Source organism: Euwallacea fornicatus, unplaced genomic scaffold, assembly GCF_040115645.1.
Source record: "Euwallacea fornicatus isolate EFF26 unplaced genomic scaffold, ASM4011564v1 scaffold_136, whole genome shotgun sequence".
NCBI lineage: Eukaryota > Metazoa > Arthropoda > Insecta > Coleoptera > Curculionidae > Euwallacea > Euwallacea fornicatus.
The window spans coordinates 2,509-29,502 of record NW_027096104.1 but is presented as its reverse complement, the minus strand read 5'-3'; the positions used below and the strand labels follow the sequence as shown (position 1 = coordinate 29,502).

At 32.2% G+C, this 26,994-nt stretch overlaps 1 long non-coding RNA gene across 2 annotated transcripts; it reads left to right on the top strand.

The window, feature by feature from the left end:
* The first annotated feature begins 1,189 nt into the window (after positions 1 to 1,189).
* LOC136350174 (uncharacterized) lies at positions 1,190 to 26,994 on the top strand. Of its 2 annotated transcripts, XR_010734103.1 has the most exons (5): positions 1,190 to 1,364; positions 1,675 to 1,845; positions 3,247 to 3,415; positions 17,949 to 18,004; positions 26,280 to 26,994. It is a non-coding gene; the product is annotated as an uncharacterized lncRNA (long non-coding RNA). The 2 variants fall into 2 exon arrangements; XR_010734104.1 differs by lacking the exon at positions 17,949 to 18,004.

The following is a 26,994-nucleotide window of genomic DNA, read 5'->3' as shown; positions in this document are numbered from 1 at the left end:
ACCCCATAATGATAACACAAAGACATAACCTAACCTTTTATCTCACTTAATAGACAGAATCTTCGCGGGCAATTTTAAATTTAATTCAAAACAAAACTTGCGTATTTACCGTAGGGACATCAAAGCAGACCACATAATAATTATCCTCAGGTTTTCCATTGATTTTTCCCTGAATTAATTCTTAAATAAGTTAGAAATCAGCAAAAAGGGAAAATTAATTTGAAATGGGGTGTTTACGCTTACGTTGTTGGCGATATTGTGTTTTGACATTAATTCTGACCAATCATGGCGCCGAACGGTTACGCGGGACATTCAAATTTTTGAATTTTGGAGGCGTTTTGAGCCAAAACGGCTGTAACTAGAAGACTGAAAAAAATACTGAAAGATAGCCGGTCTTGCATACTATGACCTCCATATAAAAATTTTTCAATTGGATAATTCGTACAGGCGCAAAAAAATAAAAACCAATTTCCCATGTTAACTCCTATATTCAATGTTCGCTTGGATACCCTGTATACTTAATGGGTCCAGACGTTTACATCATAAAGTATGAAAACTGATATTACTATTTATGCCTTTTTGGATATGAACCGGCAATATACATATCTCTAATAGTACACAGTCTATTAAATTCTATAATAAATGAATTTTAGTAGGTGTCCGAATATTTTTGCGATCCACAGTATATATTTTGGAACGTGTATTGTTTAAGATTTCATAAGATTTTTAGAAAGTTGACTGTTTTGAAGTGTTTTCTTTGAGATTTATACCTTTTGGAAGATTGGAAGTGGAAATTAGGTTGAACTATCACTGTTTAGAAAGCGTTTCTTCGGCGTGTCGAAATTCGTTCTCTTTATTGATAATTAGTATGAGTACAAAAAAGTTTTATGCTAACGATAGCTCAGTGACGAGCGTCGGTGCATATAATTCATCTATCAATGGAGTAGCAGTTTTGAGAGACTTTTACTTTGAGTGGCTTAAGCGAGGCTTCGATTTATCGTGAAATTTCAGTAAAATTGGGAATTAACTCGTGTATATGTTTTGTCATTGAAAGAAACAACGAATACTTTCGACTTGTTATTTTTTTTATGCGTGGCGTCATCTGTGCACCAGCGTCGCAAGTGTCTGTAGATTTCTTCTTCTTCCCGCCTGTGCATCGTGGATGACAACAATGACATTCGAGGTTATCAATCATAGCCATGAGGGTTTTTCCTTGGTTTTCGTTAATTTAAACTGAAAATTTGCTAAATAGTTTACGTTTGAAATAAAAATATTATGTCATTTCAAATTGAACAGCAACAGTTAAGAAAGAAGTTATCCCAGTCGATGGAGAAAACGTTTACGGAACTAACACAACCCAAGAGGTAAGAAACCCATCGCTGAAAAGGAGTTGCCAACAACTCTCCACTTTTAGTATCTACTTTAGTAGGTACTCACAGAGTACAGGAACTAGTAATACATTTTTCTTTATTTTTACCACAATCAAAATTGATCTCGAGTACCATTTGCTAAGCAGCTTTTTCATAAACCACCACTTCAATTTCATCTTGGAGGTGGGATTCACTTCCAACTTGAAGTTGTTCGTTGTGTGGATACTTTGAAGATTGGTCTCATACACATATCTCAATATCCCGGTGTTTAATTAATGAAATCTAATACCACATTTTTTTAAAGAAAAATATGATCAAAGCTGACTCTCGTTTTTGCACAAAAATCACATCATACAGCTGAAAAACTGGAAATTGTGGTTCCAATTTGAATAAGATGGAAAAGATTCCATCACTCGATAGTGCAAGAAGCTGCCTGCTGGAGGAAGGTTTTCTAATGGGAACTGATAGAGGACAGGTATATATTTGAATATTTGTTAGTGTAAATTACATTTGAATAATTTCTGGGAATTAATTCTCACCCAGCTAGACCTCACTTGGAATTATTGTTTTTTGTTTAGTTATGCATTTGACTAAAAAAACTGGTATCTAATGAATCATTTACTTAAAATTAATAGAATCATTATTACTATTATAGCATAGGTATTTGAATTAGGAAGTAAAAAATAAGTAATAATAACTTTCATTTCCAAGTAAATATCATTTAAATCAAATAGTATATAATAATTAATAATTTTTAATTCCTGGGGAAACAGCAACCTAGGTATGTAAATGGAAAAGTTGGGTAATCGTCAACACAGGGCAAGTGAGTTTAGTTAACACTTTGTAATATGAATTATTGAACATTTGATATTTCTTCAATTTATAAAATAGTTAATATTTTTTTTGGATTTGTAATTGTAACCTTCATCATAATAATTCACTTGAGGATCCTGTAATAATACAAAATTCTAAAGGTTCATACATGTGTCGACATAGGATTGTTTTCCAGATTTATTTAGAAATTTCCTCTAAATATTCAATTTAATTATAAAACCAATTATATGTTAATACATATAGTTTGGAAGATGTTTTGTTTGAGATTTCATAAGATTAATTTGAAAGTTGACTGTTTAGAAGAGTTTTCTTTGGGATTTATATGGTTTGGAAGATATATTGTTTGTTGTGTGATTCAAATTTTGTAACATTCATTCAAAAGTTGACAATTTAGAAAAGGTTTCGTTGAGATTTTGAAGATTGTTTGAGATTTCATGAGATTTATTCGAAAGCTGATTGGTTAAAAGTCTTCTTTGGAGTATATAGATATTATTTGAAAGATATATATTGTTAGAGATTTCATAAAATAGTTCGATGACAGTCGTGGTCAGTAATCAGAAACATGAGAGTTCTTCCTTTGTTTTCATTAATTGAAACTGGAAAGTTACATAATAATTTACGGTTGAATTAAAAATATTAAGCCATTTTAAATCGAGCAGAAAATAATAAGAAAGAAATTATTCCAGTGGATAGAGAGAACGTCTACGGAATTTGGACGATTCAGGCAGTAAGAACGAAAAGAAACTCATCGTTAAAAAGGAATTTTCAACAATGCTCCACTTCTACTACCTACTCTCTAGTACGTGTTCACAGAGTATAAGAACTAGTAATAAATGTTTCTTTTTTTTTACGCAATCAAAATTTATCTGGGGCACCATTATGAAGCAGCCTTTTCACAAACGACTACATCAATTTCATCTTGAAAGTTGGATTCACTTGCAATTTGAAATTATTTGTTGTTTGGATAGTTAGAAGATCAGTCTCATATGTATCTCAATATCACTGTGGATAGTTAATGAAATCTAATACTATATTTTTTTAGGAACAATATGATCAAAACTCTATCATTTTATCGCAAAAGTCATGTAAAACGGTCGAATGATGGGAAACTATGGTTTCAACTTGAAGGAACTGAAAAAGATTCCATGGCTCGATAGTGGAAGAAGTCGCTTGCCAATGGCATGTTTTCTTATGGGAACAGAGAGAAACAGGTATATATTTGAATATCTGCTAATATCATTTATATTTGAATAGTGTCTGGGAATTGATTCTTACCCGTCAGTTAAGTTTAAGATTCGAACAAACTTATTAAAAAAAATATATATATACAGTGAAATCTCTCATAACGGACACCTCTCTTAAGCGGACACCCCTCTTGAACGGACACTTTGTCCTGGTCCCAAATACTTTCCATTAGAAAAGCATTGCTGCGATTCCCTCTTGAGTGGACACTCTCTTGTCCGGACACGGACAGTCGTTTTTAGAACTTCGAGAAAAAAAAATCTCTCTTGACCGGACGAATAAAAATTAAACCGGCAAATAAAGATAGGTAAATTTCTTAAAAAAATGTCGGTAAATTTCATTTATATAACGGTTCGGCCCTTTGGCGGTACCTTTGATGTATTGTCGGCATCAGTGTCGGCGTCTATTCAAAAGGCACTGATTTATGATTTGAAATGTTAATGAGAATTTAGCAACCCTTGATTTAATACAAAATGTACAATAAGGCGTCTAATAGAGCAGTCTAATATGTAGTTCATTTCAAGAGTTGTTCATCGTTTCATATTTCTAAATATGGGGCCAAAAGTACAAAAGCAATTTTTATCACTACAACAAAAAATTAAAGTTCTTGAAGTACGCGAACATGAAAAGTTAAGTGTTCGGCAATTAGCAGTACGTTTTAAAATAGGCAAAACACAGGTAGCAGAAATTATAAAAAATAGAGAAAATCTTATGAAGAAATGGTATTCCAATACTAACGTCGACGAAAAAAGAAGTTTTTTAAAGTCGCAGGGTCTAAAAATTGATCAGTTATGTTACAAGTGGTTTGTAGAGTCTCGGAATAAAGGAATCCCATTAACAGGTATGTACAAATTCCAAATTCTTTCAATTCGTTAATTTCCTTAATCGTTATTATTTCTACTAAGGTCCATTGGTACAAGCAAAAGCAAAGGAAATTTCAGAAACGCTAGGAAACAAAAATTTTAGTGCTTCTACCGGTTGGCTTAATAGATTTAGAACTCGTCACAATATAGCTTTTAAAACAATCTCAGGGGAGTCTGCTTCAGTGAATCCTGAGGATGTGAAAACTTTTTTAGAAAAATTACCCTCTTTAATAGAGAAGTACCCACCAAGAAACATCTACAATGTCGACGAAACGGGGCTTTTCTTTAAAGCTTTGCCAAATAAAACCTTAGCTCTAAAAAAAGAAAGATGTTTTGGTGGAAAATTGTCCAAAGATAGAATTACTATTTTACATTGTGCCAATATGAATGGTGAAAAAGAACCACTCTTGATAATTGGAAAAGCTGCTAGGCCGAGAGCATTTAAAAATATTGACTTAAACAAACTTTCAGTGATGTGGAAATTTAACAAAAAGGCTTGGATGACCGTTGACATAATGACTGAATGGCTAAGAGACTTTGACCGACAAATGGGTGCTCAAAAACGACAAATTCTATTATTTTTGGACAACGCTTGTTCGCATCCCAAAGAAATCAATCTCAAAAATATAAAACTATGTTTTCTTCCCCCAAATTGCACAAGCGTGTGCCAACCGCTGGACCAAGGAATTATCAAGAATTTCAAATTTAATTACAGGACTTTATTATTGAAACACTTACTGGTAAACATCGATGATGCAAATTCTGCACAGGATTTAGTAAAAATAATAACTTTATTGGATGCAATATTCTATGCAAATAAAGCATGGAGTGAAGTGACTAGCGTTACTATAAAAAATTGTTTTAAAAACGCATTTCACATTGAAAACCCAAAGTTAGAAGGACAGTACGATCCGGAAGAACTCCCTCTATCCCTGCTAGCGGAGATTTATAAGAAAAAAGTGCCTTTAGAAATAACGCAAGAGAGCTTTGAAGAATTTTTTATCATGGATCAAAATTTATTTGTGGAAGAAATGCAAGAGGAATTTGTTTCAGATTCAATTTTAAAAAACATGGATGTTGAAAAAAGTGAGTCAGATGAGTCTGATGATGACCAAGAAAGTGCAGCAGAAATAGAATGCAGTATTAACACCTACAATGAAGCAATTAAATCGGTAAAGGCACTGAGAGTCTTTTCTTTACACCAAGGAGACACCAAAGCCTTAAAAATGTTGTCAAATTTAGAAATACACTATCAAGAAGCCTTTTTGAAAAGAAAAATCCGTCAAACTACGTTAGATGAATTTTTATCTTAATTTTTTTTTAATGTGTATATATGTTTGTTTTTTCTTTAAGTAAAAAAATCCTTCATTTCAATACATATGTGCATATTTTCTTGATCATTTTATATGATAAAAAAAATCCGTTATGCCTGAACTTTTTTTCCCTTTGAACGGACACTTCTCTTGAGCGGACAAAATTTCTGGCACCGTCAGTGTCCGCTTAAGAGGGATTTCACTGTATATACAGTGTGACCCACTTAAGAGCGGGACACCCCTGTAAAATTTTTATTTGTGGTTCGATTTTGATCATTTTTTTATATGTTGTAGGGCATCAAAAACTCTATTTTGTGACAAGTTCTTGTTACGCTCGCTTAAAATCTAAGGTCTACTTTGCCCCTTTCTCATGACGAAATTTTAAGAAAAGACATTAGGGAATTTTTTATTTTAAATTTAGCTTCAGTAATAACTTTAGAATTATTCAAAATGGCTGTATTTCAAATTTCGTTAAAAAATGTTTATCCATAAAAAAGTTATAGAACAATCAAATTTTATTTAATTTAAATTAATTAATGATTCAATGTGAAAAAAAAATTGTAACGAAAAGAGATTTAATTCATTTTAAAAAACCCTTGCTTCGATTAAGCTACCGTTCAACTGGATACATTTCTCGTATCTTCTTCTAGTATTACTCATTACTTTTCCGAGAGATAAGGGAGTAATTTCTTCACAGGCGCGTCTCAACCTTATGCATAGTTCTTCTCTATTTCTGGGGCGGTTTTTATATACTTTTTGCCCAAGAGTACCCCACAAAAAGAAATCTAAAGGGGTCAGGTCCGGTGATCTGGGTGGCCATTGTATTAATGGACTATTCCGTCCGATCCATTGATTGGGAAAGTTTGTATTTAGCCACTGCCGAACAATTTTCGCGTTATGTATAGGACTTCCATCAAGTTGAAAGTACATGTTACTTGTGTATAATAGTGGAAGATTGTCAATCGCATTGGATAATTAATTTCTCAATAGTTCTAAAAAACTTGCAGAATTCATATTGCCCTCAAGAAAAAATGGACCGATAAGTTTGTCATAGATTATTCCACACCAAACATTTACTTTTTGGGAATATTGACTTTTGCAGTTGATAATCCAGCGTGGATTTTCATGAGACCAAAATCTACAATTCTGTGAAGAAACTATCCCGTTAGTAGTAAATGTAGCTTCGTCACTAAATAGAATACATTTTAGAAAATTGTTGTTATCTTGATACTCCCCTTGCACCCACAAACAAAATTCCAATCTTCTGTTCTTGTCTCCTTCCTCCAAAGTATGCAGAAATTTTGGTTTAAATGGCTTAATTTTATTCTTTTTCAGGCATCGACGAATGTTTTCCCTCGGTACATTTAAATCTAAACTTGCTATTCTTAATGTAGCATGTGGGTTATTAGTAAAATAATTTAAAATTGCGATTTCTGTATCACCTTCATTTCTATTTCCAGGACGGTTGTTTTTTAACAAATATCTATCAACGGCTCCAGTTTCATTAAATGTACGATTTATTCGATTCACTGTACTTTTAGTAATCGGACGTCGATTAGGATATCTTGTGTTAAATATTCTAGTCACTTCCCTTACACTTCTGTCATTGTCACCAGAAAGACGCACTATTTCAATTTTTTCCCTTAAAGTTAATTGATTATTCATATCTGAACTTTTTCTTCAATCAAAAACAGTTAAATTTTCTTCTAAACCACCAAGAACTGGTTTATTTATTTACAAAAAGACAATTGCATTGTATTTAATGACAAGGATAAAACAAGTGACTTAACTATGTTTATTGGATCCGTACTCAGCCAACTTGACCAAAAATTATTACATCCAGATGGTTCAATAAATTTAAAATTGGATTGCTCTACAACTTTTTTATGGATAAACATTTTTTAACGAAATTTGAAATACAGCCATTTTGAATAATTCTAAAGTTATTACTGAAGCTAAATTTAAAATAAAAAATTCCCTAATGTCTTTTCTTAAAATTTCGTCATGAGAAAGGGGCAAAGTAGACCTTAGATTTTAAGCGAGCGTAACAAGAACTTGTCACAAAATAGAGTTTTTGATGCCCTACAACATATAAAAAAATGATCAAAATCGAACCACAAATAAAAATTTTACAGGGGTGTCCCGCTCTTAAGTGGGTCACACTGTATATACATTTATTATTACAGTTTACACTCATTTTGAGCAACATCATTACTAGACTAAGGTAAAAATCGGAATCCCTTTTTTCTTTGTTTCAACTAATTTATACAGGGTGCGCCAACTAAAACGAAACAGAGCTGTTTTCTCGGTTAATAAAAAAGTTATGCAAAAATGCTCGGACACGTCAACTTTAGTGTGGAGGGGGAAGATCTTTTATTAGATATTTACGGTGGTTGCCTTCACCCCCTGGGCAGGGGATGAACCACCTCTGAAATTTTAAATGGGAAGGGGGGTCGAGTTATACATCAAATTAAAGGTTTTTTGACGGGCTTTATGGTGATATCAAAATTTCTTACTTTCGAATAACCACTGATGAGTAAAACGATTATTTCTTTATGAACCACACTTAAAGCTAAAATCATGGATTTTGTTAGGTAATAATAATGGGTTTTATGAATTAAAAAAAAATTAAATATTATAATCAAATTAACATTTTTTCTTTTTCTCTATTAAAGTTAGATGCCATTTAGTCATTTTTGATAAATAATTCAAAATGAACAAAGTTTAATGTTTTTTGCTATACTAAAAATAAAATCCTTATCAACAAGTTTTTGCCTGGAAGTATCGAAAACATCGAAAATTAAACCCATTTGGTTTGTGACTCTCAGGTGACCTGGTAATTCATCGTCTGTGTTAATCGTTAAAAATGGTTTATTCAACTGCAGAGAGAGTTGAGATTATTGAATTATTTTTTGTAAATGGAAAATGTGCGAACCAAGCAGTTAATGTTTTCAACCAACGTTATGGGGACAAGCATGTAAGCCGAAAGTATGTGTTGGATTTAGTAGCGAAGTTTAGAGAAACTGGTTCAATTCTTAACGTAAAAACGAATCGTAGACACCCGGTCAGAAATAAGGCGGTGGAGGTAGGAGTTTTAGGACATATGGTTTTAGAACCAATAACCAGTACAAGACAGTTGGCGACTTCCACTGGAATAAGCGCAACCAGCATTTGTAGAATTTTAAAATCACACAAATTTCACCCCTACAAAATTAAACTTGTCCAAGAATTAAACGAAGACGATTTTGACCGCCGACTACATTTTTGCGAACTCATAAGCCAACGAGCCACTGAAAATCATAATTTTATTTTCAATATTTGCTTTTCGGATGAAGCAAGTTTTTCTTTAAATGGCATTGTTAATCGTCATAATTGTAGATATTGGTCAGATATTAACCCACATATCTTCCACGAAGCGCATACACAACATCCTCAAAAACTAAACGTTTGGGCGGGTATTTTTGGGGATCACATTATCGGACCATATTTTATTCCCGGAAATCTGACTGACGAGACTTATCTTCAGTTGCTGGAAGACTTCGCTTATCCCCAATTAGTAGATCTTGTGGAAAATAATCCGGATTATTCAGAAAATTTATTGACATTCCAACAAGATGGTGCACCACCGCACTATGCTTTAGCCGTTCGGCAATTTCTAAATGAAAATTTTCCTAGTCATTGGATTGGTAGAAGGGATCCAATTGAATGGCCTGCAAGGTCTCCAGATTTGACTCCATTAGATTTCTTCTTTTGGGGTCATCTCAAGTCGAAAGTGTACTCCACTCCTCCAGGGACTTTGGAAATTTTGCGAGAACGTATTGTTAATGAATGCCGCCAAATAACCCCCGAAATACTCCAGAAGGTACGACAGAGATTCGAAGAAAATTTATTTCACTGTCAGAAAGTTAACGGACAGCATTTTAAACAATTGATTTAAATGATTTTATGCGTTATGTATTTGTAGTATTCATAAAGAAATAATCGTTTTACTCATCAGTGGTTGTTCGAAAGTAAGAAATTTTGATATCACCATAAAGCCCGTCAAAAAACCTTTAATTTGATATATAACTCGACCCCCCTTCCCATTTAAAATTTCAGAGGTGGTTCATCCCCTGCCCAGGGGGTGAAGGCAACCACCGTAAATATCTAATAAAAGATCTTCCCCCTCCACACTAAAGTTGACGTGTCCGAGCATTTTTGCATAACTTTTTTATTAACCGAGAAAACAGCTCTGTTTCGTTTTAGTTGGCGCACCCTGTATAAAAAATATGCTTGTTATGCATAAGGGTTCTAGAATCTACGATTTCCTATGTAACGTCGCAGTAAAGAGTAATATTTCCTCTAATTGCAAGTTCTAGACAATAGTAAACACTACGCAGTCAAACCCTTTCTCATCTTTCGTAAATATGGCAATAGTTACCATATAACTCCTCCATCTTTAAGAGGCAAACTTAATGGAATGGGTTTGACTGTTAACATCTTTTAATTTTAATTCACTATTTTCCTCTTTTTTAACTTTTCTTTTTCTTTTTGAAAGTCCTTTGCATCTTATTAATAAAATACTAATTATTATGATTATTATAAATATCCACAAGGTTGCATCTGACCAAAGTAATGTTTCATACTGGCTATTTTCCAATGCTGGTGGTAGGTACTCGATAATGTTCTTCAAGTAATTGTATTCTTGTAGACCCAATCAAGTTGATTGTTAGAGATGATTACATATTTTGGATGTAGTCCATTTGAACTTTCGGTAGAATAAATGCAACTTCTCTACTTAATTGAAATTTGTTAACAAGTATCTTTTCTTCTATGATAAGTTCACAATCAATTGAAAATTCAATCAAAGTAGGCGCACTAGTTTTCGTATAATGGTCTGATGGGCACCTTGACAACATTTGTATAGTTTCTGAAGGAATCACTAATAGTTTATTGTTTGTAACTTGTTCTGTTAGCGTTTTCTGTGATGATAGAAATGTCTTTTGGCACCTTTCTAGTGGACAGTTTGTAAATAGATTAACGACACATTCATCGACAGGTTCTTCATTTTCTTTGCAGAAGAAGATTTCTCCAATTTCTGGACAGATATGTTTCTCGAATTGTAACTTTCCATTGTTTTGTACCACAAAGGGAAATTTTAAGAGAAGTATGGATTTACTTTGGATAACTGAATGTATGCGATAAAAGTTACAATTTTCGGTTTTTAGGATTGGGATATGTATTGCAAAAATTATTTTACTTTTAACAAAAAAGACTTGGGTTCCTAATAATTGATAATATTCTACAGGGTTATTTAATTTAGGTATTTTATCATTTTCGTAAATTTTATAGAGTTCTAAAAGCAATTCATTAATTTGAGAGATAGATATTATAGTGTTATGGATTGAATTTAAATTTGCAAAAATAATAGCATCTTTTAAGTTATCTAAAAATGTAATTAAACTTTGACAATCCAGATTAATTTGAGTTAAAATGTTTTGAATACTTAAATATTGGTCTTGATTTCGAATTAATTTATTTACAGTACCTTGGATCAATTCTATACTCTTTTTTAGTTTTTCTTGATTTTTTGAAATTATTATCATTGTGTTATTCAAAAGATTTATAATATTCCTGGATAGTGTCATTTGTCCATTTATATGTTTTACTAAGTTTATTTGATTTGTTTGCAATTTTTTAATAGTTTTATAATAATATTTGCCATCTTCATAGTCTAAATTTTCAAATATCCATTTTTTACAATGATCGATTACGTTTACTAAATCTCTTCTCTTGTCCAAAGATTGGAATTAGGATAAATATCTACTAATTTTTGTTCAGTTGTATTTATGAGAAATTCTGTTCTAGAAAGTAAATTTTCTACCAATCAATGATTAAATATTAGATTTGTTGCGTTCTCTTTAACGATATCGTTTCTAATTGAAGCATATGATTCCTTTATATTAGTTAATTGGTTAATTAATGATTCCACATCTACATAATATAAAACCGTATGTTTCGTATAAATTATCCGCGCTGATCCTAATCTAATTAGTAGTAAGGGATTTTTGATGGAAATAAATTTGGCTTCTTCATTGAAGGCTGATCATCAGCACTATTGTCACGATTTTTGGGTTCATCCTGAAAAATTTCAATTGTTTTACTTGTAGGTCTTTTAATTGAATTTTTATGATATTCTGCATTGGTTGTTTTTACTTTTATCATTGATCGATCTTTTAAGTTATAATTTTTAAATTTTGGTAAGGTTTTGTTACGATTTTTTATTTTTACATAGATTGGTTTGTTTAACGGTTAAGATACGGGATCTTCACGTTTTTCATTCCTTTTTAAAATTATTTGTTCTTTTAAAAGTTGATTCTTTTGGGCTATTTTTTAATACAGTTCTTGACAATTTTCTTTATGTTCCTGAACATAGTTCGATACAATTCCGCGATCATTCATACCGAGTGGGTCTAAATTGTTTATGCGTCCCTTATTAACTTCAAAAGGTGTGAATTTGGTAATGCTATGAATTGAGTTATTATATCCCAATACAGCTCTTTTCATAATTTGTTCTGAATTCCAATGTTTATTGGTTTCTTTCAGCCATCGGTAATGTTCGATTATTGTCAAATGAAACCTTTTAACGGGAGAGTTAGAGTTACTATTCTTAGAGGTGGTGTAATGCAGTTCTATTTTATAAATTTTGCAAAAATTTTCTAAATCGATGTTTTTAAATTTTGACCCTCAATCACTAGTAATTTTTAAAGGAAGTTCATGATGAGTGATGAAACTTATCAAATTTTCGACAATAGACACACCTATTAAACTATTTAACAAATAAGCTTGACCATACCTAGAAAATGCATCAACTATTGTTAAAAAATATTTGTTTTCTATTCTGTATGTATGTAATGTAAAAGATTTGGTAGTTGTTGATGTTAAATTGAATTTAATAATTGGAGAATTTCAGTCATATTTGTTTCTTTGATATATTTTGCATTCATTAACATATTTTTCAATATAGACATCCATATTTGGCCAATAATATTTCTTTGTTAAAGCAATCTTCATTTCTGTTATTTCCCTATGGCGAGTTTTTGTATTGTGATGCAAATCTAATTTTTTAATTTGATCTTCGTCAGTTAAAATATCTTCTCGCATCTTTGGAGATTGTACGAATCTAAATGAAGAGTTTATAAAAATATTTTGCATTGTTACCGTAAAAATTATTCCCAATCGCGAGTCTCGGAACAAATGTGCGTAAAGACGTTTAGGATTAACATATTCTTTTATAAATTGAATAATTCCATTAACTAGATCGTTTTTTGGAAGTATAACATAAAATTTTGTATTTTCGAAAATCTTTTCCTTTTTACATTCTGCCTTTTGAATATCGCCTCTTATTACAAGGACTTGATTTTTATACCCGTTAAATATTCTTTCCGTAATTGGTAAATTAAAAATTGGATTTTCTAATGAGGTTTACACTGTTTCTAAATCATCGTCAGAATTCTCGATGATTTCTTGTGGAAATTTCTTTAAATTCAATATTTCGTTGTTTCCGTATTTATTATTAGGTGATTTGTTTTGCACATCAGATATAACATTAATTTTTGGTGGTTCTATATTTCCTAATATTTCCTTAACCGTTTGTTCGTTTAATTGTGGATACTTTTCTCTATTTTTACAAAATTCTAAAATTGCCTCATCACAATCACCTGGATTATTCGTTATTGAAAGTGTTTCTAAAGCATTTAGATCTTTACTTGAGTTTCTAGGTAATGCATCTGCAGCAGTATTAAATTTTCATTTCTTATATTTAATTGTGTAATCGAAGTTTTCTAATTTAAGTCTCCACCTTATTAACCGATTTTTTGGTTCCTTTAGGAAATAAACCTATTGAAGTGGTTTGTGATCTGTTAAAATTGTGAATTTTGTTCCAAACGAATATAGACGAAAGTATTTACATCCCCGTGTTACTGCAAGTAACTATTTTTCTATCGTAGAATAATTTATCTCGGCTGGGTTTAAGGTTCTAGAAGTATAACCAATCGGATGTCCATTTTGGTACAAAATAGAGCTTATAGCGAAGTTTAATGCAACCGTATTGAGTTCAAATGGTTTGGAAAAGTTCGGATACGCTAATACTGGTTCAGAGGTTAAGACGTTTTTACAAATTTGAAAACAATCGAGAAATTCCTTATAGTACTAAATTTTTTAATTTTTCTTTAGGTATTGTGTCATTGATTTTGTAATTTTGGCTAAATCTTTAATAAATTTTCGATAATAGCCTACTAATCCGAAAAATGACTTTATTTCTTGAACTGTTTTTGGTAGAGGGAATTTTTGAATTGTTTCAATTTTCTTCGGATTTGGCTTTATTTCTAATGGTGTTCTTACGTGTCCCAAGAATTCTACGTCTTTACGAAGGAATTAATTTTTTTTCTTATTGTACCTTAAAACATGCTTGGCGTAATTTTGAAAATACTAATTTTAAATTTTGAATATGTTCTTGCAACCCAGTAGTGAAAATAATATCATCCATATAAACCATACACACTTTATCTTGTAATTCTTTTAAAACTTCATCCGTAACTCTTTGAAATGTACTAGGTGCATTTTTAAGTCAGAAAGACATTCTTAGATACTCATAATGACCATTTTCTACAGTAAAAGCGGTTTTTTTCGATTGAATTTTGGGCCATCTCTATTTGATGAAACCCACTGGCAAGATCTAAAGTAGAAAAATACTGAGCACGTCCTAATTTATCTAATATGTTATTAATATTTAGAATAGGCCATCGTGAATTTACCGTTTTTTCGTTAATTTTCCGATAATCTGCTACAATCCTCCATTTTTGTTTATTTGTTGTATCTAATTTCTTTGGAACAATCCATATTGGTGAGCTGCAAGGACTAGAAGATGGTCGAATAATTCATTTTTTAGCATTTCGTTGATTTGATGCTGAACCTTTTGTTTGTGAATAAATGGATATCTATATGATTTAGTATGTACCGAAATTTCATCCACCGTTTTCATTTCATGTTTAGTTTTTGAGGTAAATGTTAACTTATCATCAGGTTTTAAAAACATATCGGAGTATTCTTTTGTAATGTACCCTTAGGCTACGCCTATGCAATACGCTATCTTAGTAGATTGCCCTGGGATGACCATATGTTGGGAACCCATTATTTTCCTATTAGGGTTCCCTTACATAAAGAACCTTTCACTCCTTTACCCTTATCAAGACAAAAGTCTAAATACGTATTCATTGGCTAAAAAAAATCGGTACAGCTGCAATTCTCCTTAAATTCTCATTTTGCTATTCTTTTAAAACGTCACGGTTTAAAGACTTAGAAAGTTACCAACTATGGATTATCCTGTGAATTGCCAAAACCCGGGGTACGTCTATGAATACCGACCCCCACATATTGGTACTGAAGATACTCTGAAGGTAAAAAGAAAGAGTTAGACACAGAGAGACATAGAGGAGATATATAGTGTCAATGCAGGATTAAAATAATCTCTCAGTATCCTCTTTCGAATAGCTACTTTGATGTTAAAAATCATTCATTATTTAAATTTGTGAACGATTAAGGTGTGCGTATCACAACCAGTACAATAAAGATCTACCAAAAGTGCTTCCGAGTTTTGTTTCGCGAAGTTTCATTACACTTTACATAGTTTCATGATTGCACTTTTCTCTTCTGAGCCTATATGATCTATTCTGATTAAATTTTGTATATCATTTCCGTCCTCATAATTAACATTATACAAAGATAATATATTATTTTTCATATTATCTAAAGTGCAAATATAAGTTTTCCCATTGAACAGTCGGACTGGAAGGCGTTCTTTCATTGTAATATCAACAGTTTCATTTGTATGGTTTTGAATTTCTCTAAGTGCGTATCCGTTCTTGGAAGTACTTAGACCTTGCAAGATCATCATTCCATCTAGGTCAACTCGATCTATTATGATATCGTTTTCAAATATTGTTATTGGAAGTTTCTTAACAATTTTTTCATGTGGATTTATTGAGAAATGATAACATTCATCCAATTTTTCTTGAATTTTAAAAGGAATTTTAATTTTGGAATTCACTAAAATTTTATTTATTAAATCTATATTCAAATCCAAATTCAATAAATCTGTCAAACCTAAGATTCCATCGAAATAATTGTGAAAATCAAATAATATAAATTCTATACCGTGGTTAATGTTAAATTATTTTAAAATTGGAATGATTGCACAAAAATTGGTAGTTTGACTGCCTAAGACTGTTTTAACAATATTTTTTGATTCATAAATATTATTTGGAAAATATTTTTTGACAAAAGTTGGTTTGATTACTGAACGACTACTACCGGTATCTATTAAAAATTTTATATTTAATGCTTTAATTTCGATATATGACAGAGCGCCTTTAAGTGAAATATTTGTTTCTACTATCTGAGTTTCTTTGATTCAAAAAATGTTACGAAAATTTCCATTTCTTTTCCCTTCAGATTCATTTGAAGCAATTTCGGTTTCTTCCACACTTTCAGGAAAGTACTCGGTTTCTTGATTGTAACTATCCCATTTAGTTTCTGGTTCCAATTAGTCTTGAGCAAATAATTGTGCACTAATTATGTCATTAGCATTGTTTCTCTGAAAATTATTGTAATTCCTATAATTTCCTGTAGTATTTCCAAAATTTGAATAGTTAGTTCGAATTGTAGGGCTTTTTGAAGTAGTTGACATTGGAATCGGTTTTCGTAATTGATCTGGTTTTATTTGACCCGGTCTAAATACATTCATAGGTCTTTGATTTTGGTAAAACGTATTTGATTGTTGTGGGTTAAAATCTGAATTAAATCTTTGTGGTGGCAAGTTAATATTATAATTAGTTTGGTAATTTTCAAATCGTCGCATTTGACTATTAAAATCTCGATTAGGTCTTTGTTGATAAAAATTTTATTTCATTGGTTTATCGCCTCATTTACCAAATAAAGATTGGAAATTATTAAATTCATTTGCGTAAGCCATCTCATATTCTAAACTCTCAGGTCGTTTTAAATGCATATTATTTTTCAAAACTCCTGTACATCCGGCGATAAAGGTATTCAATGCAGTTTTCTCATGGTGTCTAATATCCCATTGTTTTTGTACTGTACAAAGTGTATTATCATTTTCAATACGTTGGATAATATTACTTAAAATTAATTGTACTCTTCTTGAGTCTTTCAGCTCTACCTACTAATAAATTTTGGATCGATTCGAAAATATGTGTGTTTAGCTTTTCGTCTTTTAACGAGAAATAACTAGAAATTACACTCTCAAAACGGCCTATAAACCTATTAAGTGTTTTGCTATAATAATAGGGTTTAGTCGAATTTAATCTGGATTGAAACAAATCCCAATTTAATTTAGGCGGTACTACACATGCACCTGTTGAACCACTACTAGAAGTCATTTTTAGGTTTTCACTAGTAGATGTATTATTTCCTTTAATTTAAACGCTAATCAGTCGATATGATAATTAATCGATCGGTTCGTCAACTTCACTATCGCACATTAACGATTGTTTTTCAAATTATTACTATTTAATAAAATTCGCAATTCTTAATTATCCCCATCCAAATCCTTTAACAGAGGATAATTGCTGGTTCTTGAGAACTTGATTTCCTTCTCGGGTTCCGTTGTGGTCGAGTTTGATGCTTTTTACATATTGTGCAAATCAGGGTTGAAACCACTGGTAGTGTCTTCTTAACCGCACGATTCGATTTTCCAACATTACTGCGCAATCCTACCGACTGCGCCAGTTAAGTTTGAGGTTCGAACAAACTTACTTAAAATATATATATATAAATTTATTATTACAATTTACACTTATTTTGAGCAACATCAACACTAGATTAAGGTAAAAAATCGGGATCCTTTCTTCGTTTTAACTAATTTATATAAAAAATATACTTATTATATATAAGGGTTCTAGAATCTATGATTTCCTATATTACGTCGCAGTAAAGAGTAGTATTTCCTCTAATTGCAAGTTCTAGACAATAGTAAACACTACGCAATTAAACCCTTTCTCATTTTTCGTAAATATGGCAATAGTTACCATGTAACTTGGCTAGACTCCACTTAGAGTGACTGTTTATTTTTCGCTTAGTTATGCCTTTGACGAAAATGATTGATATCCAATCAATACTTTACTTAAAATCAATGAAATCATCATTACTATTATAGTATAGGTATTTGAATTAGGTAGTAAAAAATACGTAATAATAACTTTCATTATCAAGTAAATCAAATTTAAATCAAATAGTATATAATAATTAATAATTTCTAATTCCAATAGAAATGGCAAGCCAGGTATCTAAACGGAAAAGTTGGGAAATCGTCAAGACAAGGCAGGTGAGTTCAGTCAAAACTTTGTAATATGAATTCAATATACAATTTATAAGGTAATTAACATTGTTCATGGATCTGTGATTGCAACCGTTATCGCAATAATCCACCTGACGATCCCTTAAAAATGCAAAATTGTAAAAGTGCAAACGTGTATCGACGTAGAATTATTTTCAAGATTTAATTAAAAGTTATCTCTAAATATACTATTTAATTATAAAACTGATTACACATAAGTATATCCTCTCTAGTTGGCTGCGGCTGTGTTGGGGCGTTTGTCATTCTCCTCTCTTATTGAAAATGAACCTTTTGCACTCGCGAATTGGTCAATTTTTATTTTGAAGACCAATTAATTCTGGATTATTTTTTGTTTTCGATCAAAAGATAAAAGTACAAATGCACATTTTTTCTCATAACATCTCCTCGAGCAGAGAATGTTTTTGGACAGACGCAACATTTTTGAAAAATAGATTGTTCCGGTTTGAGGTACAAAACTGAGCTCTTGTACACAAATTATCATTAACATTAGGTGTTTTCGAGCGCCAATACAGTTCAATGTGTTTTATAGATTTTGTGGCCAGTGGCTGCGGAAATGTTTAATTTTGTGTGAGGCTTTTTACACTTAGTTTCTATACCAAACTTTTTTACACAAAAGAAAACTAGAAACACTAGTGCACTAGAAATGGTGGTCATCGGCGATGGATTTGTCGAATACAAAAAAAATTATGTTGTTACATGCCAACAAGTAAAAAAAATGGGAACTCAAGTTATTTAATTGAATTTCTCGAAAACCGTTGCTCCTAGCGTCACCAATACGGTATAACTTTTTTAACTAGAAAAGGTAGGGGAACAAATTTTATGAGTCCAAAATGACATACACCGTGGCACAAAAAAGTTTATATGGTTTAAATGACTCCTAATTGTCGATTGTGGCACCCTCTAGAAGATACACCGAAATCGTCGATAAATTTGAATTGATCATCTCCAAAAACAACTATATAAGAAATTTTGTGAAATTAGCCCGAACTGTTCCAGAGATATTAAAGAAAATTTGATTTCATGTTTCAACTTTGACACCCTGTATCTCAGTTATTATCAACTTTTGTTATAACATAAATTTAGCTATATTGCATTATTTTTATGTCATAAATCCATCGTTGCTCTGTGTCCTATTACTTAAGACTCCCTCTGTATATAGGTGTAGGGTTGTAAATAGCTATAGATTATAGTTAATAATTTTAAGTTGTATTAATGAAGGGGCACTCATGGATATCCTCTTAAGAGTACGCCCGTGGTAGGTATTAGGTGATAGACAAGAATTCTCAACCATTTGCCTCGTCGATATTGAAATTCTTCCCAATAGACTTTGTCGACATTGGACTTCCCCACAATAAATTTTGGTCGGACCTAGAATTGTAGTCCCAATTCCGTTTGGTGAAATTAGCGGTAAATGACCAATTTTTCGTTTAAGCGTCATAGTTTAATGTGACGGGTAGACTAGATTGCCTTAGCGGCACCCTAGCCAGGGTACGCCCATGGTTTATGACCGTAGGCTTTTTTATATTTAAGGGAATTGAAAAATATGTATAGGAGCTTTTTCTTGCCGTTGGTCTCTAGCGATTCAGAAACTGTGCCCGCGCTCTGTCTTTCGCTATATTGTCATTTCACATTAATAAATTAATACTTACAATCTTTCTTCGTAACATGTAATTTCTTTGATAGATATAAACACCACCTTATATCTACATCCAAATTAAAACCTGATACTGCATATGTATTTATACAGGGCGTCTCGGAAGTAATGGAACAAAGAGCAACAGCAGGTTTCTGTCATCAAAATATTACGATCCAACGCAATTGTTGCATTCCGAAAGTTGATATTAAAAAATATATAGAGTGTTAAAGTTAAAATTTTATTTCATATCTTCGGAATCTGTTGATCTATGACAATGAAATTTGGTATACGGGGGTTTTTGGACGTGATAAACAATCTAATGCTGTCGGTTTTTTTGTCGTTAATAAAAGGCGCCCTTGAAACTGCTTTAGTTAGTTAAAAGGACTTTAACTTTTTTCTATGCAGCTCCAGTAGCCATATTAATTAAAAATATTATTCTGTTTAATAATAATAATATTAATAATAATCTTTACTTCCTAAGAAATAGGCTATCGACCGTTAGGTCTTTCTGCCCTTGTTTAGAGTATTTTCAACTTTTCATAGAGTTTTTTCAAACCTACTCATATTTGAACAACATTAACATAAATTAAATTATGGATTCTTATAAGTTAAATTATGAATTACGAAAGACAAAAAAAGAAAAAAAATTTACATTGGAAATTAAATTTATGAATTCTAATGAAATTAGGAGTAGGATTATTTTAGGTTTGGAAATGCACTAACAGTTTGGATGCAGGAAAAAAGAAGCGGGATTGTCTTGTTTGTCTTGCTAAGCAAAGAGAGTTTAGTATGTCTAGGTTGTGAGTGTTGTTTTTCTATTGGTTTTTAGTTGTAATATATAGTCTCATACATTACCTTATATTACAATGGTTCCCCTTTGCTTCCATTCAATCAAAACACGAAACAATATTATTTTGACATGCAAAAGGAAAGAGGATGCCTGTACGTAATTCCTATTGTAAATTATGCAAATGTGATGTAAATTTTGAGGCTACTAATAGGTATACCTTTTTTGTTTCAAATATTAAACAGAATAATATTTTTAATTAATATGGCTACTGAAGCTGCATAGAAAAAAAGTTAAAGCGTTTTTAACTTACCAAGGCAGTTTCAAGGGCGCCCTCTATTAGTTACAATAAAACCAACAGCATTAGATTGTTTATCACGTCCGAAAAACTCCGTATACTAAATTTCATTACCATAGGTCAAAAGACTCCGAAGATATAAAATAAAATCAAAAATAAAATTTTAACTTTAACACTGTATATTTTTTAATATCAACTTTCGGAATGCAACAATTGCGTTGGATCGTAATATTTTGATGACAGAAACGCGCTGTTGCTCTTTGTTCCATTATTTCTGGGACATCTTATATATAAGCGTCGTGCTTATATCCGACCATCAGCGGCACGTGCGACAACTCAGTCTTCGTATCGTCACGAAGCTTTGACGAGTAGGAGGGTCACAGTGGTGAGCGCAGAAGGGCTGGTCGCGAGGCTGTCTGGAGCTGCCGTTTTTGCAGATTTTGTTAGTAGTTGCAAATAGTTCAGTGAGGCCGTGGAAGACTGACGTGGAAAGGGTTTCACGTAAACAGCCGTTGTACACGAGTCAATCGATCCTAAACTCTAGGCACAAGTCGATGTTGATGTCGGAGTAGTTAGCAATCCCACGAGAATCCACGGAATCCAGAATAAATGCTGAGTCTATGTTAATATTATTATAAATAGAGAGGTAAGGATGTATGTGGGCCATTATTGCTATTATTATTATCGAAGTCAGTTGTTAGTTATCGTTGTTAAGATATTTGTAGTAATTTAATTAATAAATAATTTTTTTTTATATTTCAAGTTAGTAAAAACGTAATTAGCTTAACGAAATTATTATATTGTGTGTATACGACGAAAAAATATGTGTGACGTGATGTACTGTTGTAGGCCGGCCTGTCCACTATATAACGCACACAGTTAACGTAATAGTTTTTCCTTGTATTCGAATTGTTTTCAATTTAAAATAGAAAATTTTGTCCATTTAACTGATTTTCCATCTCTTGAAATGAAAAAGGTAGCCATATCGAGGGATAGATTTTTGGTCGTCCTGTATGTTGAATGCGTCGAATTTTCAAATTTAAATTGAATAGAATACGATTAGAGAGAAAAGCTAATATATTAACTGTGTGTCCGTCCTATAGTGGGTAGGCAGGCTGGCACCGGTATCTTCTTGTCACGTGGTTCTACTTTGTGTTTTTCTGTGTGTACGTAGTTTATATTTCGAGTACCTTTACATAATGATTTTCCACGTGCCCGTAGTGTATTTCCGCGTGCACTTATTTGTATTTTACATGTGTCTTTCAAATTTTAGTTCGAAACGGTCCGAACGTAAGACAAAATTATCACGTTAGTCTTATGCGTCGGATAGAGGGTAGATTTCTTTCTTGGTCGAGGAAAATCTTAATAAAACTTTTCTTCGATCCTTTTCACTCGCAGTGTTCTTTCCTTGTATTTCTCAACAGAGGCAATGGAAAGTATGAATAAATTCCCTCCGCCATCTGATGAAGAAGATGCAGGTGTACTTTATTTTCTACTTGCCTATAGTCTATATATATATAGGATTTCCTATTTAAAGCTGTGATTAAAAATTACTGAAAAACGATACGTTGTACGAAAAAAAATTTCAAATAAAAGTTGTCCGATAAAGAAGGAGACATGTCATGAAGACAGTGACTTTTAGCCAAAACGTCATTTTAATGTCATTTCAAGGGCAATTTTTTTTTCAAATGGCAACCCTGTATTTTTTAACAGATTCTCGCAGACTTTCAAACAATAAACATCTTTTATTTGAACAATTTTTTTATTAGACATTTTGCTGCAGAGTTATCCTTAATTTTTGTCCAATTTTTGAGATAGCCGAAATTATTGCCTTTTTTAAAATAAAGTTTTGTAATTCATATTCCGTTTAAAACTCATAAAAATCCTTCTATCTAATCAATAAAAAATATATATATCTACGAAAAAAAATCTTAAATTTCTTCTTGTTAGAATCTACCTTATAACAAGGTCTACAGGAAATTTATATTCTTTTTTTCGACAAATTAATTGTTTTGTGTGAAATTATTCAAAATTCAATAATTTGAATGGATTGCTACAGTTTGGATCAAAAATTAGAAAGGGCTTTTATTTATGGAGAGGCTGGAAGAAATGTTAGTCGTGCAGTAGAACTTTATGCTGCAGGATTTCCAAATGAAAGAGTTCTCTATTGGGCGAATTCAACAGTGTCATTAAAAATTTTAAAGAAACGAAGACGTTGAAAACAGAAAACACAATTGCTCCCGAAGTGCAACACATGAAGGCACTCAAATGGCAGTTTTTGCAGCTGTTGCTTTCGATTTCTATGTAAGTTGTCGTCAAATTGCTACTGAATCGGGAGTATCATAGATACGGGTCCAAACAATTATAAAGGTGAATAAATACTAATCCTTACCACATTTCTTTTCATCAGGAACTTCACGGAACTGATTTTGAAAATCGAATAAATTTTTTTAAGTGGCCAAGGCACTAATTAATTAAAAATGGAAATTTCTTCTGTAACGTTTTGTTTTCGGACGGATCCTCATTCACAAACCATGTTGCAGTGAATCGCGATAATTGCATTTTTGAAGTGTTGTAAATGTACACTGGCTTAAAGAAGTTGAACGTTAAAGACTATGGTCAATAAATGTATGGTGCGATATTGTCGGGAAATACATATTTGGATTTTTTTTCATTGAAGGAAACTTGAATGGAGAAATGTACCGCAATTTCTTGCGTAATAAACTTCCGAAATTGTTAGATAACGTTCCACTTGCGATTAGACGGGTGATGTGGTATCAGTATGACGGCTATCCATCTTATTTTTTTAGAATGTGTCGTGAGTTTTTTTATGAACTGTATCTAGATCAATAGATTTGATAGAGCGACCTAGTGAATTGGCCTCCTAGGTCATCTGATTTGACCTCATTACATTTTTTCCTATGGGTTTTTTTTTTTTAAGGCAAAGTTTATGCAGAAGCACCAACAACTGTAGACGACATAAAAAAAAGAATTGATAAACGGAGAGATTTTGCGCAGAGCAAACAATTTTTTTTTCGAATAAGTGTTGATACGTGTTAGGAGCAGGAAAAACATTCTTTTGAACATTTTCTTTCATAAGTTTTTCAAGTCGGGATTTTAAATTAATTTGCCAAATACATTTTTTTTATTATTGGATAGAAGGATTGTTATGAGTTTTAAACAGAATATGTATTGCAAAACTTTTTAAGAACAAAAATGCAAAAATTTTGACTATTCATTACTTTACGTAGTATTTCAAAAATTGGACAAAAATCGAGGATAACTCTGCAGCGAAATATCTAATAAAAACATTGTTCGAATAAAAGATATTAATTTTTTGAAAGTTTAGAAGAATCTGTAAAAAAAATATGGGGTTGCCATTTGAAAAAAAATAGTTGCACTTGAAATTGCCTTAAAACGACGTTTTGACTAAAAGTCACTATCTTCATGACATGCCCCACTCTTTACCAGACAATTTTTTTTCAACTTTTTTATTCATACAACGTACCGCTTTGGAATAATCTTCAATCACAGCTTTAAATGGGACACCCTGTATATACATTATACATACAGGGTGTCTCTTATTAGAAAGCCAATTCAATAACCGAAGATTCCTTAACGAAAATAATCAGACTTTTCTTGTGACACTTTTTCTTTAGTGTTTTTTATATTTATCATACAGTTGAAGTTAGTTTTAAAAAATTGTTAATAACTTGGGTGTTTTTTAAGATATTTTAACATTTTAATTAAATTTTGCAGTGGCGTATAGTTCGATTAGACGCACATTTTCTACGGTTTGGATAAAAAAATTTACAGAAACGATAGTAAAATGGGGGGTCGCATATATTTTTCGCCCCCAACTGTTTTTTGTCCACGTCAACGATTCATTTGTTTAGTTATTTGAATTGGCTGTGTCGTTATCTGGATTTCTTCGTTCTTGTAAAATTTAAATTTACACCGTACGTTGGAAGATGTTTTGGCTTATTGCCCCTAACACGTTATTTCCGGTTTTTATTTACGTCGAACTTACCAGAATATGTCATTTTCAGTTGCCTATCGAATGGTACTAGGACGTTCACAGCTAAGTCTTCGCGTTTTTACAGAATACACTATATAATTGTTGTTTGCACCATTTGGTTTGTTTCTGTTCAAAGTTCTAAATTACATATCAACTATAACATAAAACAAAAACAAAATAATTATAACAAATGTTCAAAATGTCGACCGTCCATTTTTCCAGACACTTACAAATTCTTTTTTCAAAACCACTACTAATTCTGGACAACATTTGCGGGGTCAAACGCGTCTCTTATACGTATTTTTATATCATGCGGAGTTATCGGAGGCGTATTGTAGACAATTCATTTTATGTATTCCCACATAAACAAATCTAGAGGAGTTAAGTTCGGGGATCGCAGGAGCAAATTTTGAAATCAATTTCTCCCAATACACCTTTTTTTAAAGCTGACATTTAAAAATTGCCGAACCTCACGATGATAATGAGATGGAGCTCGATTCAATTGAAGCCACATGATGGTTCTAATATTTAAAGAGACTTTTTCTAATAATACTGGAAGTTTGTGTAAAAAGGAAATCTAGAAACATCATTGTCTACAATACGCCTCCGTAACTTGCGTACACAATATGAGTCAACCATGCCATTTATATGACAACTATTTCCATATTTACGAAACATGAAAAATAGTTTAACTGCGTAGTGTTTACTATTGTCTAGAACTTGCAATTAGAGGAACTACTACTCTTTACTGCGACGTAATATAGGAAATCATAGATTCTAGAACCCTTATGTATAATAAGTATATTTTTTATATAAATTAGTTAAAACGAAGAAAGAAGGGATTCCGATTTTTACTTTAGTCTAGTGTCGATGTTGCTGAAAATGAGTATAAATTGTAATAATAAATATATATATTTTTTTAAATAAGTTTGTTCGAACCTCAAGCTTAATTTCCGGGTAAGAATAAATTCCTAGACACTTCAAATATAACTAATACTAACAGATATTCAAATATATACCTGTCTCTCTCTGTTCCCGTAAGAATGATAGAACAACAACAAGAAATTACATTTTCACAAAACACATACCCATACACGCGCACAAATACCTATACAAGCAAACTATAAACTATAATAAACGCGACTAATTAACAACAACAACAACGACGATACACAGAAACGGTGGCCGGTCGAAACGTAAATAACGTCACGTTCAATTTGTCGTCCTAGTTTTGTTGAAACGCTTCGTGATGCCATTGATGTAAATTGACTCAGTGGGGGCGGAGCTTCCGAAACGCACAAAAAATATAAAATTTTCGGTAATTCATGACCAGTCCGCCGGACATCAAGGTCTGTGTTGGTACAAGTTTGATCTTGTCAAGGGCTGTGCCGATTTAGCGGTTGAACTCCTGAGATTAACAAAACAGCGGGAAATTCGTGTGTTTTTAAATATAGAATCGTGTGAAGATATTCTTTCTTTTACAAAATAATATTTTTTTTTCAGAAGGAAAAAAAGAAGCAAAAGAAAAGGACTAAAAAAGATGACGGAATTTCAGAGCAAATGAGCCATGGAAGATGTTGCTAAGACAGCTTAAGAATGTCGACGGAACCCCGCCGCACGAATGGTGTTGAACCAGCATCTGTACGACGATAACGCAGCAAAATATAGGAAAATTGAAGAGCTGCGAAACATAGTGAAAGAACTGACGAAAAGCAACCGTAGACTGTTTGAGGCTCTTCAGCGAGTTGAAGAAAAACTGGATCGGCTGAAACGGGCGAAAAAATGCAGAAACTGGATCTGAGACCGATCTGCGACTGCATAAAATCAGCAGTATCAACATGAAATAGATAGATAACTGATCGGGAAGAAAATCTCCAATAATTATTAACAATGTCGATGATTGGACCACCGTCTGCAACAGGCTACGGTCCAAAAATATTGTCTACAGCAAGGTAAAAATGATCAGACAGGGGGTGGCAATATCTCCTAACACAGCGAAAGATTACTGAGCCATGACAAGACTCCTGAAACAAGACAAAAAGCAGTTCCACATATACATCCTGTCTGAGGATAGGAAAATCCGAGCAGCAGTAGGCCTGATTCCTCGTAATGTGACCGAAAAAAGGTCAAAACCGACTTGGCTGAATAGGAAATTCAAACCTTTTCAATTCAAATAATGAGAAGCAGGGTAGACACGAGGATTTTACCATTGATGTTG